Source organism: Gadus chalcogrammus, chromosome 12, assembly GCF_026213295.1.
Source record: "Gadus chalcogrammus isolate NIFS_2021 chromosome 12, NIFS_Gcha_1.0, whole genome shotgun sequence".
Lineage (NCBI taxonomy): Eukaryota > Metazoa > Chordata > Actinopteri > Gadiformes > Gadidae > Gadus > Gadus chalcogrammus.
The window spans coordinates 2,844,689-2,849,559 of record NC_079423.1 but is presented as its reverse complement, the minus strand read 5'-3'; positions in this window follow the sequence as shown (position 1 = coordinate 2,849,559).

Sequence of the window (4,871 nt, the reverse complement as noted above, 5' to 3'; positions counted from 1 at the left end):
CACGCAAGGGCCGGGTTCAGGACCTTTGTGTTTGGATGGAAGCCCGATCAGGTGTGTGGAGGCTGTATAAATAGTCCAAGCCTGTTTTTCTCTCTGGCTCCTTGGGAGGAGGTTCAATTAGAATGGGGTGGCACCTTAGCATCTCCTAACACGCAAATATTACCGGCTTACTTCTTCTTCTTTGTTTTTTAACATAACTTTGGATGAGGGTAAGTATGTGATATGGCGGAGGCATAAATCTTACAGTCCGTGGATTCAATAGATACTGTTTTCATCCTAATTTAACACCTGAACCATTCACGGGCTCGACTCTTCACAGAAGGATCTGCGAGATAAGGAAAAAAGCACATCTTTGACTGTTTTAACACAGCACACATGCAAACCAGTTTCATTAAAGGATTGTAAACATCCTAGAAGAAGGATCATGCTGCCAGACTGAACAGAAGCCGACCAGTCTCGGCGTTGAGGGTGTTTGAACGGCGGACCCAAAGGTTCCAGGTTCGATCCCGGATGTACCCATGCAGTCTCCCTGACGCAGGCACCGTTAAATGATATGCCCTGACCCCGCCTGCCGTGACATTGACCATGAGAGAATCCCAGTGAGCCACTTTCCATGAAACCATCTGCTGTGCGACAACCGGCCATCGGTCTGTATTTGCCGACTTTGTGTCAAGTCCAACACTATCAGGGATCCTGTATAGATATACGATCAGACACCAGTGATATGGTGTCTTGTGCGTAATTGGGTGTGATATACGGCACCGACAGGGGCCCTGGGAGACCTGTCGTTAAGCCAGGCATCTGCTGTTTACCAGAGCGGATCGATCGCTCCCTGGGCCCTGAGCGGAGGCCATGCGGGTAACACCCCCGCCGCCAGCTGGAGGAGATTAGCGCCTCTTGTTTTGCCCAATCAAACTTCCGATCCCTAATTGTGTATTATACTGGATCAATACCTAATGGCGCTTATTACAAACAGCCACATCTGTCCAGGAGCCCGGGTTTCTAATTACCTGTGCAGTGAAGCGTAAACTATAAAGAAGAGGAAAAAGAACTTTCCCTCTGCTGGCCTTTACACATAATGTGGGCTGTGTGTGTGTGTGTTTGTGTGTAGGCAAGAGAGAGCGAGAAGTAAATTGCTGTGTGTGTGTACAGTATGTGTGTTTGTGTGTTTGCTTCTCTATGAATCTTCTCTTATGTGTGTGCTTGCGTGTGTGTGTGTGTGTGTGTGTGTGTGTGTGTGTGTGCGTGTGTGCGTGTGTGTGTGTGTGTGTGTGTGTGTGTGTGTGTGTGTGTGTGTGTGTGTGTGTGTGTGTGTGTGTGTGCGTGCGTGTGTGTGTGTGTGTGTGTGTGTGTGTGTGTGTGTGTGTGTGTGAGAATCTTCTATTATGTGTGTGCGTGTGTATGTTTGTGTGTGGGTCTGTGAGGTGTGTGTTTGTGTGTGTGTGTGTGTGTGTGTGTGTGTGTGTGTGTGTGTGTGTGTGTGTGTGTGTGTGTGTGTGTGTGTGTGTGTGTGTGTGTGTGTGTGTGTGTGTGTGTGTGTGTGTGTGTGTGTGCCTGGGAGCAAATGTGATTCAAGTGTTCATGCAAGCCTTCATCAAACAAAAATCACAAATACGTATATTGAAATAACAAGTGGTAAATAGATTATTCATGAATATGAGTTATGAGTGTTAATCTACTAACACAATCCCAGGGGGCTCGGGAAAAGGCCTCTCAAGGCAAACATGTCAGCTGTCAGCAAACATAAGATCCATACACTGAGAACAAATAAATGTAATATATCCCACACATACCGATAGTATCAGTCAGTTACGTTTAACCGTCAGGCCGACCATCACGTGAGTTCTACAAATTAGCAATGTGTGTATGTGTTTGTTTGTATGTGTGTGTATGTGTGTATTCATTTGCTTGTGCGTGGGCGTCTGCATGAGTGTGTGTGCGTGAGTGAGTGTGTGTGCTGTTGCTGATCAAGTGCCCGAGCTAGGCGAAGCGCCTCTCAATCAAAACAATAACAACAATGAGTGGGTCGTTGAGGTGGAGACGGAGGTGGAGACAGAGGTGGAGACGGGGCAGCCCCCGGCGGTAGCGGGCGCCCCCCCCCCGCGCTGGGTGCTGTGCGGAGACAGGCAGGGCAGGGAGAGAGAGAGAGAGAGAGAGGCCTCTCGTGACAGCCGCCATGTGCGTGAGGAGGGTGTTTGGCTCCCGTTTCAAGTTTAGACAGAAAAGGGCTGAACAGCTGCCAGGTAAACAACGCAGCGCGCAGGTACTGATTTTCGCCTCCCCGTGTTTATGCTTACACAAAAAGCGCCTCCAGGGCTGCTGAATGGCGGTTGTTGCTATCAGCTGCAGCGATAAAAGCGAGGTGTCTATGGCCGAGATCAATCGGTGCTCCATCCACCCGCCCCTACCCTCCCACCCCCTCCCTCCCCCCTTTTTGTAGTTCTCCCTGGGCTGTCGAGCGACTCGGCGTGCAAGGGGGAATCTAGCGTGTGAAGAGTTGAGATGGGTGATAGCAGCGAAGGCGATGGGCCCGGGATAGGGAAGGGGGGGTTACCCGTGTGGCCCGCATGGCTGAGGGCCCGTTGACAGGACTGGTACAGGGACAGTAACATTTCTGCCATTGCTCTGTTGCTTTCGTACTGCTTCCCTTTTGATGCCAGGCGGTGCTTTAAGTTATCCCGGCTGAAGACCACCATGACCACCATCCATCTCAACAAACGGGGGTGCTGACATGACATGTACGAAATGTATGAAATGTACGAAATGTATGAAATGTATGAAATGTACTATAGATGTGGTTAATCACTTCCTATGTGCTAACAGAAAAAGAATGACGACATTAGAGGGCCAGTCTCGTTTTGGGTGCTGCTCTAGGAGCCACTAAAAGGAGTGTTGTTACAAAAGAGCGTAGTATGTGAGAACGTACATACACACACACACACACCACACACACGTACGTATACACACGCACACACACACACAAATACAAAGAAACATTTGTAAACTGTACTAAGCTATGCACTATGCACGCTATGCTCATCGCTATGCAAAAGAACCAGGGAAGACCCGACATGACATCACCGTCTTCACATGTGATCCAGGCCTGGGACAGGAGGCTGCACCAGCCTGGCTTTTCACCTGCACTTCACCCCGTCCCTTAATCACTTTAATTACACCTTGTTTATTTATATGCATGCTTTTTCTTTATTCCACCCTCTCTGTGGGTTGAGCAGGGTGTGGAACACCTCAGGTAGGAATGCGAGGGAACCCAAAATAGCAACACGTCACTGCCAAGGGACTGGGGGAAGAGCCGCAACGCAAATAAAGATTTATGTTTGGCAGGTTACACAAATCAGAACTCTCTCAGAGTCTGTGTGCACGCATGGGGATAAGGGCCGGTGTGTGGGCGTGTCTGTGTCTAGGTGTGTGTGTGTGTGTGTGTTTCTTTTTCTGTGGGATTGTTTGATTGGAGTATCTAACAACACAGTTGTTGCTGCCAGAACAAAACATGCAACAGTTTCCAAGTGTTTTTGCACAATGGTCGCCGAACACAATGTGTCAGGACAGCATGGGGGCAACTCGCATTGGCAACTCATTGTTTTTCATTTCCTTCAATGAAAAATGTTCAGGTGTGCTGGGGATTGCAAGATCAGCTCCCCGTTCCCCTCCCCTCCCTTCCCCCTTCCCCCTTTTACCTTCTCACTTGCCACCTAGCAATTATCTTCCAAAAGAAATGGCTGAGATCCCACAGCAGTTCAACAGTACAGGGGGAACAAATGGTAAGAGGGAGAGAGAGAGAGAGAGAGAGAGAGAGAGAGAGAGAGAGAGAGAGAGAGAGAGAGAGAGAGAGAGACCAGCAAACCATTGTTGGCTAATTATAGTCATCTACGTTTGCTGAGGAATATAAACTAAATGGAATGCACCTTTCTTTTTCTGCGGCACCACCAGCACCACAACATGCGTGCAGACCTAAGCATCCGTGCACCATCATAGGCATTAGGGATCGTTTGACGTGATGGTATCCCTGAACATGCTGTCTAACCCCTGGCAAGGGGTCAACATCAACGTGTTGGAACGCACCCCTACATTTAAGCAGGCTGTTACGCAGACACTCTATCGGGCCTGCCAACTGTAGACATGAGTGGAGCATGGGCCGTGTCTACCATAGACGTAAGTACATAGAGGCGGACTTAACCCCTCGAGCATTGCCTCTGTATGTCAACGTCTCGGCCATATTTGAGAGGCCAAGACTGGCCTGTAAACAAATACAAGTAAACCCAGAGCTGCGTTTTTTCTTGATAGAAATACCTATTACGTTTACATTTGTAGTTTTTACATCAAAATGAATCATATTATATGTATTGTTTCTACATTTTATTTTTGATAACTTTTTTTAGATCATACACCCCTGTATGATAATGCGTCACGAAATCGGTTGCGAAATGTCAACGCTATAGAGCTTTTTTTCAACGCACATCTTGATCACCTCTCCAATATGGCGCCGATGTTGACCTACAATTCCGAAGGCCAATGTGTGTATGCATGCCTACGCCCCAACAGGGCCCTCCAGCTGGGTGCCCCAGCGCAGCATTGGGTGGGTCTACTACTACCATCTGCATGAAGGGAGGCGGAGGGGGGAGGCGGCCTGAGAGTCAAAGACCATATCTACCTGTGGAGGAACACATCTCAAGAATCTCAGCCTATAGCAAGGGCCCTGCTCGCCCCGCCCTGTCGTCCCCCCCCCCCTGCCTCACGAAGAAGCCACACTTTGTTTACACAGAGCCATGAGGGCCGGCCACCCTCCAGTCTCAGAGTAGAAAGCCAACAGAGATGAGATACGCGGCCAGACGTCAGACCGCAGACACGCAGAC